This window comes from Monodelphis domestica, chromosome 8 (genome assembly GCF_027887165.1).
Source record: "Monodelphis domestica isolate mMonDom1 chromosome 8, mMonDom1.pri, whole genome shotgun sequence".
Lineage (NCBI taxonomy): Eukaryota > Metazoa > Chordata > Mammalia > Didelphimorphia > Didelphidae > Monodelphis > Monodelphis domestica.
The window spans coordinates 37,380,465-37,396,600 of NC_077234.1; the positions used below are offsets into that span (position 1 = coordinate 37,380,465).

Genomic DNA, 16,136 nt, shown 5'->3' on the forward strand with positions numbered 1-16,136 from the left:
GCAAGATTAAATGAATAAAATATTAAAAAAATATTTGGAAACTGAATTGAATCCTATTTGGATATCATAGTCAATATATTTTCACAAAAGGCATTACCAGTCTGCTTTGCCAATTTATTTTCTTTTAACTTCCTTCTTGATGTTTGCTTTTTTAATAAGGAATGAAAAACCCCATCAAAAATAACTCGATTCATATTCTTTGTTATATAGTTGAATAGCAGGAAGCAACATAATTGATAATGATTTGTGTGACAAACATTGTCAGGTACTAAGAAAACAGACAGTATCAGAGCTCCCACCCTCAAGGAGTTTACATTCTAATGAAGGAGACATATATGTATTAAACTACATTCAGAATAGATTCAAAGTGTCTTCACTCAGAGTAGGTATTTTTAAAATGTTAGTGTATTGACTCACTTAATGGAAAATAGGGACCCCAATAACCAGAAGGATCCAAACAGTTTTCATGTAGGTGACTTTGAGCTGAATCTTGATGGGAAGAAGAAACAAAATGTTCACAAAAAGAGGAGAACTAGGAACCCCTAATTTAAAGAGAAAAATCAACCTTGATGACATTTCTGTTCCTCTCTCTCTTTTTAAAAAACATAAATAATAGGTTCTCTTTTTCTTTGGAACAATTTGTTCAAGCTTTAGGAGCTATTTAATTAAATCATTACCTGCTGCACAGCCATCTGTTTTTGTCTGGAGAATAGGATGCATGAAATTCTCTTACATAGATTTGATAAATAGAAGATGCCAAAAAGCGATATTGAGTCAGCAGATGGACTGAAGCATGTCAATCTCCAAACAGCCAACCTTGGAGCCGAGCTAAATGGATTTATCCAAATCTATTCTTCACAAATAATCACATGTACACAAACAATACAAATTATATAATATGTGTATGTACATATCTATGTATATAAAACTAAAAGCTATTATTTGATAGATTTATGCCTATACCTGTATATAAGTAATATGCATATATTTGATATTTGGTGACATTCTGGGTTTATAATCTCCCTACTCTCTTCACTTATCCTTTCAAAATAAAATAGATTTTCAAGGAAATCATAGAATTTCAGAATTGTCAGGAGCCTTGCTAGGCACCTAGTCCAACCTGGGCTGTTTTCATAGTACAATGGAAAAGACTTTAAATTTTGAGGTAGAAGACCTTGGTTGAAATTTCAGTCCTGCCATGCATTTTCTCCTTAGTGTAAGTGATATGTGTCTTTTTTTTCACAAATATGTCTTGTATGATAACATATGTACAACATATCATATTTCCTGCCCTCTTAGGGAAGAGTGAGAGGCTGACAACTTGGATCACAAAATTTCAGAAAGTGATTATTAAAAATTGTATTGACTTAAAAGGAAAATAATTTTTTATAAAAGAAATTCCAATTCTGACTCTCATTACCTGTATGAAGGTGGTCAAATAGGCTTCACTTTCCTCATATATAAAATGAGGGGATTGGGTTGATAAGCATTAGAAGTTCCTTCCAACCAAATCTTTGATCCTAATTAATCTTCTATACAATGTAACTAACTACACCTTCTTTATCCAACATGCCAATTGGCAAAATGTTTAAGAAAAGCTCATCACAATATTTTTGTCTCTGGGGGCTTACTTATAATGTTCTTGGGATCCACCACTGAGTAGCCACCTGGTGAGGGACCTCCCTGTGTGTAGCTGGGCAGACTCAGTCTCTTTATCAAGGTGATATTCTCCTTTCCAGGTGAGTAAAGTCTGTCAGGCTAAAAGCCCATCGTTATCTCCACCCATGTTGAGAAAAACCTCATTTACATGAAGATGTAGGTTTACATAGTATCTTCATTTTTAAAAAAAGGAAACAAAAAACCCCCTGGTGTTAGGTTGTAGAATATTAGAATCCTCATGGGGAAGAGGTGCCAGCCTTCAGTTGGCCATATAAATAGACACTTTCAGACCATGCCCAGGAAAGCAAGTCTGTTTCAGGAATTGTCTCCATCTCCCTCCTGAGTCTTATTTTCTCTTTCTGAGGCTTTTCCACACACATTGATACAAAGGTACTGATCTTATCTTTCTATGTCTGAGAATTTGTGTTAGCAACTCTAGCCACCTATTAGAAAATGAAACCAGCAAAAGATATTAATTTGTATCCTTTGTTAATTCTCTTCTTATTTTTCCTTCTCCCATATGGGCTCAAGTGTAAGTCAGTGGTAACGTAAGTACTGATTAATAATAATAACAATGACTACCAGTTATGACTTTAAAATTTGCCAATGCTTTTCTTATTTTGTGCTCATAATATTTTTGTGAATTAGGTGATGTTTTTATTCCCATCTAACAGGTGAGTAAAAAAAAGCTACGAAAAGTTATGAGTTGCCCAGTCACTCAGCTAGTAAACAACATAGGCAGGATTCAAGCCATGTCTTCTGACTCACTGATGTCAAATATCCATCCTCTTGGTGTCCTCCCCTTTGACTCTTCACTAGGACTTGAGGATGGGGAGGAAGAACCAACAAGAGGATAAAGGGCAGGGATCTCTATTTGAATGAGACTTAGAGAAGAAAACATCTGGGACACTATGAGCTTTCCATGCTGCCATGCCATGCCTGTTGATGGGGAGAGGAGGATAAAATGTCCTCGGGGACCCCGGGGTATGATCACAGGGGAGGAATGTATACCTGGAAATGATCCTACTGGAATCTGTTGAGTATTTTTGCCTTTGAGAAGAAAAGCAATTATTCTGTCCTGATTACCCTCCCTACTCACTTCACCATACCTCTGTTCCCCCCAATCCTTGTTTTTGTTTTATATTCACGTTCTGCCTTATATCCCAGTTCCTTAAGACAGCAATTTCCCAAAGGGTTGCATCATTTAAAAGTTAGTGGATGGACTATTTTAACTGTTATTGTTGAGTGGGCTCCTCTCTTTTTCATTAATATTCAAAGCAGAGAATGGATGGAATGAGGATTTTCGGCATTTATTAAATCCCTCTGTTTGTAGGAATCTATTAAAAATATGTGAAAATCAAACATTTTAGATAATAGCCCCATTCAATCCCACAAGTTTGACTGAATTGGTATTTAATGATATGTATTTAGAAAGGTGAGGACTGAAAATACATGCAGCCTATCTCACAAATACTTAGCTGCTGCTTAATGAGTTCTCCCCAACTCTGTAGATATCACTAGTTGACCTTAGTCCTCTGTTTAATTCCTTGGCCTGTCAATTTTTAGGAGGATAGAAAGAGCTAAGATGATGAATGCTGGGTTTTTCCATTCCAATTTTATTAAGCCGTAGAATCACCTGGCACACACTGGTTGTAAAGGTCATCCTTTGTGGAATTTTAGTTTTGCGTATTATACAAGTAGGCTGACTGAGCTAGACTTCTGTTCCAAAGACTCTGTGTCTGCTGCATTCATTGCTGGTACAAGGCAATGGGCACATGTATGCTCAAATGGGAATTGTCAAATGTCCAGAACAGGCTAATTATTTGGAAAGGTTTAAAATATTAACTCAGATGTGACATAATCAAAGCCCAGTTCCAGTGAGACTAAATTGTCCTTACGATTAGAAACGTAGTATGCTCTGGATAGCACTAAAGTTGATAGAAATTGATTTCTAATCCTTTTTCTCTTATTATCCCAAAATGGCATTTTTTATTTAGCCCCTAAACCTTTGCACAGGGTGTCCCCTTTTGCAGAAAGTAGATGTCCTCCTTGTGTCTCCATCTTAAAACTTTTAGCTTCATTGTCGGTTAATCTCATGTGCCATCTCTTTCCGGGAGCTTTTTCCTTGCCATCCTCCTCCTCTTCCTCCTCCTCAATTAATCATATAAATATCTTTGTCAGTAATTTGTGTTTTCTGAGTCAAATGTAAATTTTTTGATATCAGGGACACATTTATACATATATTCATACAAATACATACACACATATATATATATAGTATATTGTCTTAGAATTCATAACCTAACTAAATGCCTTGTATTTAGTAGATACTTGATAAATACATCTTGGTACAAACTTAACCATCATTGAAGCTTTATGAGTCTCAGATTTTTTTTCATCTATAAAAGAAGATGGATTGGACTGAGTGTTCCCTAGACCCTCTCTTCTAGCTCTAATATTTATTGGCTCTATGAGTAGTCATAATTTCTTTCATTTTTTGTATATTCTTTATGATAAAGATATTACTTCATGATTCAGCATATTTCCTTCAACTTCTTTGATAAAAATATTTTAAAATAAAATTAATTTTAATAAACTTTTTCCTCTTTCCTTCTGTTACACTAAAAACCAAAATTAAATCTTTGTAACAAATACAAGTAGTTGAGCAAGATATATTTTCATATTCACCTTACATGTTTTCCTCATTTTTTCATGCTGAGGCTATTATATCTGCATCAGAAAATAAGGTAATCTTCTTCATCACTGGTCCTCTAGAGTCATAGATGGTCAATGTGTTGATTCAGAGTTCTAAGGTCTTTCAAAGTTATTTTTTCTTCTATATCGCTATGTTGTATAAATTTTTATATTTTTACTTTCATTTTTTTTGGTCTGGGATTCAAGAATTGAATTGAATCATTGAATAGTGTCATAGAATCCATCAAAAGTGATTTTGGTAGGCATCTAACCTAACTTATACCCTAAAAAAATCTCCTCTAAAATATATCCTATAGGTCACACTTAAATCTAATTGAAGCTTCAATTATTTTTTTCATAGCATACTTTTTCTGCTAACATTCATAATTGTAGCTGGTACCATTCATATATAACTATTGGTTGGACTTGAAGCTCTATATTTCTATCTATATTTTTATTTATATTGGCAGAAATAACTTTTTATTGTTTTTCAATGGCCCCTTTAATATAATCAGTGTATTTTATAACTATGTGACTCTGAGAAAGTCATCTAAATTTTCTGATCATCCCCAGTTTTGTAAAATGAGAGAGTTTGCTCTCAAAGGTCTCAGATCTAAGTTGCAACAAACTACGTCCCTCCCCCATAAATTATATTTTTAGTAATGAATCTTTTTAAAGTGTCTCAGAGAATCATGGATTTTATAGTAAGAAGTGATAGTCTTACAAAGAATTTCAGGGGTGAATGAGGAGAGAAAGATGTAAAGATCAAACACTTGGCACATAGCAGCTGGGTCATGATTCTTAAGTGTGATGAAGACCCTCTTTTTAGGTCATGTCAGAAAGTCCATGAAGGGAGAAGTTTCTGAGTTCCTCTAATGAGAGAAGGCAATACGAAGGGGAAAAGACAAAGACAGAGCTGACTCTCTGCCTTCCCATATAGTCAGAAATGGAGGGATGTTACTGAAAATGCCCTAAGTAGGAATTGCCAAGACCAGGATAAGTATCAGGTAAATGTCACCTGGGACAAATAGCATGAATTATGTCTATAATTTGGGGAAAGGCAAGATAGATGAGAGGAGAGAGACTCTCTGGCAAAACCTTATTGGAGAGAGGAAGATATGGTGGAAGAGGGAAAGAGACCACCCAATCCCAACATTTGACAAATTCCCAATGAAAAACTAATTATTTTTGCTACCTAACCATTCATTTAGATTCTGGGTTCAAACTAATGTTTTCCTGACTTTATAGCTAATTCTTCATTCACTTTACCATCCAGCTGCCAAGAAAAGGCTGGACTAGATGATCTCAAAGGGCCTACCAGCTCTGACCTTCTGTGGTGTTAGAATTCTGAACTATGAGAATCTCTCATTGGAAGGGCAATATTAGTTGGCATTTAAAATGGAAAGATCATAGAATCTAATTCAATAGCCTCAGTGAGGTTAACTAACTTGTCCATGATCTCACACAGGGAATAAGGTTTAGACAAATTCTATAGTTTTTCATATATCATTCAGCATTTATTAAGCACCTACTATGTGCCAAGCACTGTGCTAAACACTAATTTGGTAGGAGTTATTATAATAAGGCATCCTTCAATTATGTCCATTATATAAAAGCTCTGCAAAATGTTTTTTGTTTTATAGCTTCATGAATATTGCATTCCCATGCCGTTTGCCTGACATTTACTTTCATATTCGCATTACTTTTATGTGCCATTGGAGATCTTTCATTTTTAATAATATTCTTATTCATAAATAAAATATAAATGATATAAGTAGTACCCAACATAGTTCTTGGTAGATTCACCAATTGTTTTAATGCACCTTGAGATTCTAAATATGTAGACTTTTACATATTCACTATCAAAAAATTACCCTTTAAATGCCAAAGTGTTATTGATACTGATGGTATAGATGGTGTTGTTATTTTTTCATCGTGTTTCTTCCTCTTACCATAAACCTATCGATTGATTTTTCAATTTGTTTTAAAATAGTATTACCTAGTAGATGTTTGAAACATTATGTGCCCCCCAGATACACAGGGAAATGTTGTTGTTCTTAAGTATTTAGTTCATAAACAGGATTTACTGAAATGCGGCAAAATCATAAAATCCCACAGAAGTCTTCTCATTAGTCTGTTGAAGTAACCCTAACCTTTCAAGTCCATGTTGGAAAGAAGAGATAAGTTTTTGCTCCCTTGGAAGACTTTCCCATCCAAAGATTTGGCTATTATTCTAAAAACCAGCCTGTATTTCAAACCAAGTTCAGCACCATGCCAAGTTGAGTCATCAGAGTAAGGTTCTCCACGATGCTCATACTGTGATAAAAGTCTTCATTACACAAATTATATGTGTGTTTCGCTAAAAGCAACTTTCAATTTAGATCTATAAGTTGTACCTTTATCAGAATCCCCTCTTTTACATCCAGAACTTAGTGCCAAAGAGTCCTTTGTCTACATACATTTAAGAATAACTCTTGGAAGTCTTTCTTAACTTGTCATGGTCAATATGGCCAAGACGTGCCCCTGAGTGGCCGGTCAACTAGTGCTGGGCATCACTACTTCACAGGGCTGCTTCCTCTGGATTACCCTCACTAGTGACCATACAAAAGTAGCTTCTTCAACTATTACTAGTATTTTAATATGAACCATATTTCCCAATATTATACTCTTCAACTATGTAGAGTAAGAATTTTATTTATATTTCTAGCCCCTATCCCAGTGCCTGGAATGCACTTAGTGACTAATAAATCTTGTGGAACAGTATCCATTCATTTTCCTAGTCTTCTTTTAGAACAGGGATTTTTAACCTTTTTTTTTTTTTTGTATTATCATTCTCCTTTGGCCATCTGGTGAAGTCTAAGAACTCCTTCTCAAAAGAAGGCTGTTAAGTGCATGAAAGGAAGTAAACAGGACACAAAGGAAAGTAATTAGGTTGAAATATAGTTATTAAAATATTAAAAAACAAAAAGCAAACTTGAGGATTCCTTGAAATTTAATCCACATGACCTGGTCCAAGGACCTCAGATTAAAAACTCTTTAAAGTAAACATGGTGCTGCACAGAATTCATAACATTCCTAAAGGGGACCCCAACCAGATTAAACTATAATTTGGAAATATTTAACCATGTAAATAAAAATACAAAAAATATTAGATAATGTTGAATGTAGTTTCCTAAGGCAGTATGGCAGAGATCCTTATGTATGGTTTAGTTCATTTCACAACCTGTTTCTATTTGAATTTGACGGAAGTGCTATATAGTATGAAAGTAATCATTTCTTACAAATACATTTCTCTCTCCCCCTCTCCCCTTCTCCCTCTCCCTCTTCCCCTCTCCCAAAGTCAGAAAAGCAATAATTTAAGATCATTCATGCTGGCTGAAGGGAGGAACAATGGCAGGAGATCTATCAAACTAAGGGTTTCTTTTTTTTTTTCTTTTATAAATCCCAACAGAAACTTCTAAATAAGCACAGTGACCATCCACTGCCATCATAACTCTTTAGGTGCTTGTAGCCCTCTGTCTTTGGTCAACTGCACTGATCCCTGTGAAAGACTTAGGAATCTTTTTATTTAAGTAATAATCATAGCAGAAAGTGGAGAGATGTTTCATGATTATCCTAGGGAAATGGATAGAGTACCCAAACTGCATGTGTGTGTGCACTAGCATACAGTAGGACACATGGTGATGAGAACCAGAAAAAGAAGGGAACCTGCGTGTCCCCCGTGGCAGGTGAGAAAATTGTACCATTTTAAAGTTTTACTTGATTATTTATTGTTCAGTTCTTTCAATTATTTCACCTCCTTCTTGATCCTTTTGGGGATTTTCTTGGCAAAGATACTGGAGTGGTTTGCCATTTTCTTCTCTAACTCATTTTACAGTCAAGGAAATTGAGGCCAACAGGGTGAAGTGACTTGTCCAGGGTCACTTGGCTAGTATGTGCATGAGGCCATATTTGAATTTAGAAAAATGAGTCTTCCTGACTCCTAATCCAGTGCTCTATTCACTGTGCCACCTATAGGGGAACAAAATGTTTCTAAAGCATTTTTACATTGGAATGCTTTTTTTTTTTAAACATTGAAATGCACCTTTGTTATAAATCAAGCACAGTGGAGTTAGCAAATGTCTAGCTTGAGTATCCTTTTTTTTTTTTCCCCAAACAGTGCATCCAGCAAAATTGATTCCAATAGCCATTTCTTTAAGGCAGTCCAATTCATCAAATGTTTCTTTTTAAATCCTGGCCAAGACTCTGGTGGAAGCCACTTGGGATACAAAGACTGGAAACTGACTTTGCTCTTGATGACCCTATGTTCTGCTGAATAGGATAGACAATATATGCACAGATAAATACATGTAAAGCAAATTGAGAACAGAGAGGGCATTAACCTGGCAAGTGTGTTGGAAAAGAGGTGGATCCTGAGATAAGCATTTTGAGAAGAGGACATTAGGAAGAGGACTATCACAAGTTTCCATTTATAAGGCAATTGAAGCTCTGCAAAAAAAATTTTTATTTGGAACATTTCATTAAAACCTCCTGAAGGACTTGTGAAGCCACCACCATTACTATCCCAATGTTAGAGATGACTAATTACCTGAAAGCTCTAAAAATCTAAGATGACTTGTTCCTTTTTGTTTGGTAAAAATAAGACATCACCTTACGGAGTCTTTAGTCACAAGATACCTTCCACCTATATATTAAAATTGGTTTATATAAATTATATTTATAAGGGGAATTGACTATGAAAATATAGGAAAAAGAAAACAAAAATACAAAGAATTTCTTCCAGTACCACAGGGGCATATTCTCCCCTACAAGATCTCAGTCTTTGAGAGAATAGGCTCACATGTAACACAATTTCTATTTAGAATTAGTCTCTACAAATTAATATCCAAATGGTATATACATGCATAATGAGCGATCATCTCCATTAAATATGGGCAGGGTCCCAAAGTTACTTCTTGTTGGAGCATTGATACTGGGCTGGTTGTGAAATCCAGTATTGATTAAACTTGGGTACCTCAGATTGCTTGCTTTCCTGACCTTTTGAAATTCATAAAGTCATAGCCTAAAATTCCCTTCACTTTAAAAGGGCAAAAGCTGAAATGGGCAGAGCCAATACCCATGTCTACAGCAGGGCGCCATTTGGCTTGTTCTTTTCTAACTGCATTGTCTCTTACTGGCCATCCTCTCTGCAAAAAGAAGTCAGCCTCGGGAGGCAATCAAACCAAGGTGGAAAGCCAAACTTGAATAAAACTTTTCAATGAAAAATTCAATTAAATCCAATTTTGGTTACATGGTTGTAATAAAACCAATTAGGTTGTTAGCAGACCAAAGTCAGTTATGGGGGATCTATTTCATTTCATCACAACTTTGAAAATATCCCAGCCTCTTCAATATGGTGAATCACATCATCAGAGACTAATGATACTCTGTGTGTAGACTGATAAAGACCAGATTTATTGCAAGATCCCCCATTACACCAAGAAACAATAATATAACAACTCATATAATTAGTTTGCAAAGTGGTATTTGGGTGCCATGTTCTTCACTGACTCTTCTCAACCTTAGATCACAGAAGCAAACAGAAACTGGATTTTTATTCTAAGAAATTAAGTTTTTTGTTGTTGTTTTTTAGTTATTTTTCAATCATGCCCAACTTTTTGTGCTCCCATTTGGGTTTTCTTGGCAAAGATAGTAGAGTAGTTTTCTATTTACTTTTCCATCTTATTTTCCAGATGAGGAAACTGAGGCAAACAGGGTTCAGTTCTGTGGTACACAGCTTGTAAGTAATAGGCAGGATTTGAACTCAGGAAAAGGGGTCTTTCTGACTCCAGGCCCAGCACTATATCTCCTAGCTACCCTAGGCTTAAATAACTATTTCATTATTTCCTATCTATATGAGTCTGGGCAAGTTATTTTCCCTTGCTTACCCTTAATTTATCCCCTAAATGAGTGGATGAGATAAGGTAACCTCTTGACTTCTCTGAAACTCTTAAGAGTTATGATCATAATATTTCGTGGATCAGGATCCAGCATTGTTTTTTTATGTTTTCTTTAATTAAAAAAAAACTAATTTCTTCCATTTTACTTTAATGGTGAATGGTTCCAGCCATGCTCTATGAACTATGTATTTACTTAGTGAAGCATGAATGGCTAATTATTATTGTCATTTGTTTCATGTACTTGACATGCAGAGCAACAATTAAATAGGAGAATCAACATATTTCCAGTTATTACAGCAATTGTGCAGGCCATTTCACAAAAGTAAGAAGGGGAAAATCTCATTATGGTGAAAAATTAAACAAGGGCAATGCCATCTTTTGAGTGACTGTTTACAGTTACACTATTCCTTACCTTTCAACATCTTCATTAACAAATTGTTTTCACAAGCTGGAGGAGCAGCTGTCCAACATCTCTAGCTCTGAAAAGTTTCTCAAAGTCAGATTTTTGACAATTGCCAGGGATATTAATTCTAATAGAGGATCATAATAAACCACATTAAGCTAAGGCAATCGATTTCTTAAAGAATATTTTCAGTTAACAAAAGAAAAAAATTTAAAAATATATGAGACAATGCTCTATTTAACTAAAAATGAGAAAATGCCAATAAAATTCAGAATTTTTGTCTCTAACCCAGAAAAATGGGAAAGAACCAAAAGATGATAAAAATATTCATTTTGGAGTAAAGGGTTGTGGAAACATGGACACATTAATGCATTGTTGTTATAAATGTGCAATGAGCCAATAATTCTAGAAAGTCACCTGGTATTATATGAAGAATAACTAATAAAGTAACAAAAAATGTATAAAGCTTTTTTTTTTTTGTTTTCACGAAATAGAAGCACCTACTGCTAAGCATAAACTCCAATCTAGATCACTAACAAAAAAGAAAGGCTTTCTATAAACCAAAGTATTTATAACAGCACTTTTTGATATAGCAAAGAAAATGGGAAACAAAGTGAATTCCCATCAATTGCAAAATGCAAAACAACTAGCAATGTGTGTGACATAATGGAATATTACTAGGACATAAGAAATGAGAAACATGGAAAGACATTTTTTCATGTAAAATGATGAAAGTAGAACCTGGAAAACAATATATACAATAGATGGAATAATTCAAATAGAAAAAAAATCAAAGCTGAAACCTATGAAAATGTAATGGACACGCTTGTTCCCAGAAAAGAGATATAACATTTCCCCTAGCTTTGTCACAGTTGCGGAGGGGTGAATACAACTAGAATATTTCAAAAAAACAGTCTTTTTCAGGATGCTGGTTCATTTTCTATAAATATTTTTCCTATTTTTAAAAGTCTTCATTAGAAGGTATGACTTTCTAAGAGGGTCAGCGAAGAGGATCACCTTAGGAAATGTGGTGATAAAAAAATAAAATTATTTTAAAATAGTCCCTTAAAAAGTATTTTTGTAAATTAAGTTGCTATTTAAGAAAAAAATTATTTGTGTTAAGAGTTACTTTTACTTCAATATTGCTTAATTTAATTTAATTAAAATATTCCCTCCTTTGAGGTACATTGTCACCCACCCACTGAGTTAGATTTGTGCTTAAGAGGATTATCTTCGTGCATGGTTTACTGTGACCAAAATAATTTATCATTTAGATCTAAAGACCTGAATTCAAATTCTTACATTGCTTTTTAGTACCTGTTTGACCTTGGGAAAGTTGTTCCCTCCCTTTTATCATTAGTTTTCTCATCTGATAAAATGAGAAATTTAGACCAGAGTCACTTGCAGCTATCAATTTCTTGTCCTATGATATATAAAATGAGAAAGCTGGTTGAAATATCCTCAGGGTTCACTTTGTCTCTTGTGGCCAGACCAAGTCCTTGATAATGAATTTCACTGAACTCCATAAAGCTGATGCTCAGATTACACCATTAAAATATATGACCAGACCATTGCCTTTCTATCCTGCAAGAACTGGAGGGAGATTAGGATGGTCTTGAAAACTCTGTTTATCTTCAAGGAAGTTAGGTGGCTCAGTGCACAGAGCACCAGCCCTAGGGACAGTAGGTCTTTGGTTCAAAAATGACCCAAGATACTCCCCCATTGCCTAGACCTTACCACTCCTCTGTCTTGGGATCAATACACAGTGTGGATTCTAAGATGGAAGGTAAAGATTTTTATAAAAACAAAACAAAAAAAACTAGGGTTACTTCCATCAGAGGGTGTTAGATTTTTTTTATGGTTTTGACTGGAATATTTAATTTTGTGGTTGCTGAGGATTTAATTTCTAAATCCTATATCCTAAATACTAAAGTAAATGGAATTCATGGTATTTTTTTACAATAGAGGGAAGAGAGAGAGAGAGAGAGAGAGAGAGAGAGAGAGATTCTTCTGAACCAGGTAGAAATTTTAAAGCTCTATTCAGGGAAAGGAGTCTCAAGGCGATGGGTCTTTCACCTCCATAAAGGCAGAGAAAATAAGTCATCCTTTCACTCACCAAGGTGATTGTTTAAAAGGAAAACAGTCTGAGGTCTCTTGCACAAGCTTTAGTGGTTAGTTCCCACCTTTAGTGGCTAGTTTGCACCTCTTTTTGTGGTTAAAATGGGTAGATCTACTTTAAATACTGAGTTAACACTTTTTGGGATTAAAATCTAAAAATAGATTGGGGATTACAATTCAATCTTCACAATAAAGGAGGAGCTAAGTACCTTCAATCAGGAGATAGCCAAATGCAATCTTCACAAGGGCTAAACTCTAGGAAGAATGGCAAGAATGATTCCTCTTGAAACCAGCAAGTTTATTGGAAATCTGGGAAGAATTCTTACCATCAGTCCATAATATCCACAGAAAGTAGCAAATGTGTGATTACTTTAGATCTCAAAAATGCAACTTAAATATTGAGACTGATCTTGCTTGGTGGTTCCAGTCAACACTCTGCTCATGATGTAACAGAAAAGCATCAAGTTTAGAAGTCTATGGACATCTTGGTCTCATTTAAGAGGCAGGAGATGATAAGGCATTGGACCTGGAGTCAAGAAGACTTGAGTTTTAAATACTAAATTTTCAACTCTCTTAGGTATATTTTTACCTACATATTGCCTATATAATATTGAAGTGGTTTGGATTTATAAGCAAATTAGAAATCAGATAAGCAAAGGCATTATGAGTATTATCATGAAATTCAAATTCATTATGGGGTCCAAACCTATTACTTGGAGGATTTTATTTTGCATGACTTGCATCTGCATATATTTTGCCTCAGTCTTCATTTGAGCATGGAGACAGATATGTAGAAAGATGCAAGCAGTGTACAGATGTGTAGGTGAAGAGATAACTATTCCAGGGTGATAGATTTTGAATTTTGATTTTTCCTTTGGGGTAGAGTAAGATCAGAGAGGCCCTCACATAAATGAAAATGTTTGGAACGCATGAAAAATATGCTTTACCTTCCATAAATGTTGCATTTTCATAAGATCAAGTGCCACAATATTAAATTTGAAAAACGACTCGAGACGTTTCTATTTGAAGAAATGTCACTTGAGTTTCCATGACCTTTCCAACATCAAACTGTTTCTCTGCAAGAGAGATACTTAAATGATTCAAAGTAAAGACTTAAGCTTCTCCTCTTAAAAATATTAGCATGATTTCTTAGATTTTTCTAAATATCTCTATATTAGTGATATACAAATTCATATGGATTGAATGCTATGAAATAATAGAAAAATAATAGCTAAAATTTATGTAGAACTTACTGTGTGCTAGGCATCACCTAAATGCTTTACAATTATCTCTTTTTTTTAATTAAAAAAATGTACATCGTGATACAATTTTTAGTAAGTATTCTTTGACATTTGGCAATCTTTCTCATTCCCTGCCCTTAAGACAGGAGGTAGTATGATATGGTTCATATATGTGTTATAAAATAAATAATTATAGGTACATTATATTATGAAAGAAAACAGGTCACGCAAGGAAAAATTCATGAAACAATAACTTTTTTGATCCTGACAACAACTTTTGAAGTAGGTATTATTATTATTACTGTCCCCATTTTACAGATTAGGAAACCAAAGTAAGCAGGGTTAAGTGACTTGCCCAGGGTCACATAAGCTAGAAAGTGTCCCAAGCCAAATTGGAACTCGGGGGTCAGGACTTCTGGTCTGGCAATCTATCCACTGTACTACCTAGCTGCCTAGATTATAAACATAATCATGTGTATTTGTGTTGTAGTGAGTGAATATTATTTTTATAAATGATTTTATTTTTTAAATTAATTTTTAATTTTAATTTTTTCATTTTAGTTTATTATACATCAAGATGCGTTGGAATTGTGAATCTCTGAACTAGACTGGGTTTATAACGAGGGGATCTAAGTTCAGGTTTAAATTTCAGCTATTAACTGTGTGACTTTGGGCAATTGATGTGGGTTACCTCTCTGGGTTTCTGTTGCCTCATTATTTTATTGATATGGCTAGACTAAATGATCTCTAAGCACCATTCCAATTCTAAAACTTAGTCCTGGGTGTGAATGTCAGGGAGTGAGGGTTATGACTTTGCTTTTTCTCATTCTTGCTCTCACCTCTTATCCCACCAACTCAGAAATGCACAATCATTTTAAGAGAATAGGAACATTCCATTCTGTTTCTCTTTTTAAAAGATTAACTATCCATGAAGGAGTATAAATGACCAAAAAAACCCAACTTAGAGAGGATAAGGATTTATATTATGCTTCTTTACTAAGTCTGTCATCTGCTTTATCTCTTTTGGGGCAAGAAAGTCTGTAACAAGATGAGATTCTTAAATTAGGTACTTATACAGTGTAACAATTGGTTTTGTAAAGTAAGTGGTCCAAGAGCTTGCTCACCTCTCTCCGACCATCCGTTCTTCTCCTCCATAAGTTTCTGAAATAGTCTGGACTTTGTGATAGCAAGTGGTTGGTTCCCCTTCACATATGAACTAAAGACTATTTTCCCAGGAGGCTAATCTCTGGAAAAGATGATTCATTGCTGGGTTAATGAGCACAAAAGTAGTCATTGGAGAAATCAGGATCCAGTATCCCGAAGAGAGAGCATTCAAAGTTGGCTTTCATTTCCATTGGTGGCTCTGCCTGATGTTGGAAAATCATTCCATTGCTCATGTGCAAGTGATGGGTTGTCTCTTGTTGGACAAGGGATAAAAATTCTCCCTTATTCTTGCTGTGATTGATTTTCAAACAATTTGAACATTAATCTGGATTTTTAAGTTATGATTAGAATTAGAGATCCTGCAATGGTACAAGACTTTCCATGATTGCTAATGTCTTTTCTATGTAGGAAGCATTGACTTAAATTCAGTAGAAACATTAGCATGACTGGGATTCATTTGCATTCAATGTTACATTTTCAGTGCTTTTTTGGCAGATTTTAATTCAATAAAACCAATCAAGCAGTATTTATGAAGTGCCTTCTATGTGCCAGACATCAACTGGACAGCCTTCAGGTAGCTTATATTCTACTGGGGCTGAAAGGAAATGTATTCATAGATATGCTAGATTAAAAGATCTCTAGGACTCTTGTTTTCCTCATTTGTAAACTGGGATTTAGACTCATTGACTTGAAGGTAGCTTCTAGTTCTAAATCAATTATCTTCTGAGTTCTAAAGTCTCCTTCCCTCTTTCAATCTTGTTTCCTCACATTTTAGACCATACTTTATTAAAGTGTGTATGTGGGGGGGGTGTCTCTCAACATCATACTTCTTTGCATTTCCTTCCCATCCACAAATTCATTAGTTCTCTCTCTGACTGTGTATGTATGTATGTATGTATTGGCATCCTACTGAAAACT

General features: G+C 34.8%; 1 protein-coding gene across 8 annotated transcripts in view; it reads left to right on the top strand.

Moving 5' to 3' along the window:
- The window catches only part of NAALADL2 (N-acetylated alpha-linked acidic dipeptidase like 2), a 1,419,153-nt gene that overhangs the window by 664,225 nt on the left and 738,792 nt on the right, over window positions 1-16,136 (top strand). The gene's annotated exons all lie outside the window — the stretch shown is intronic.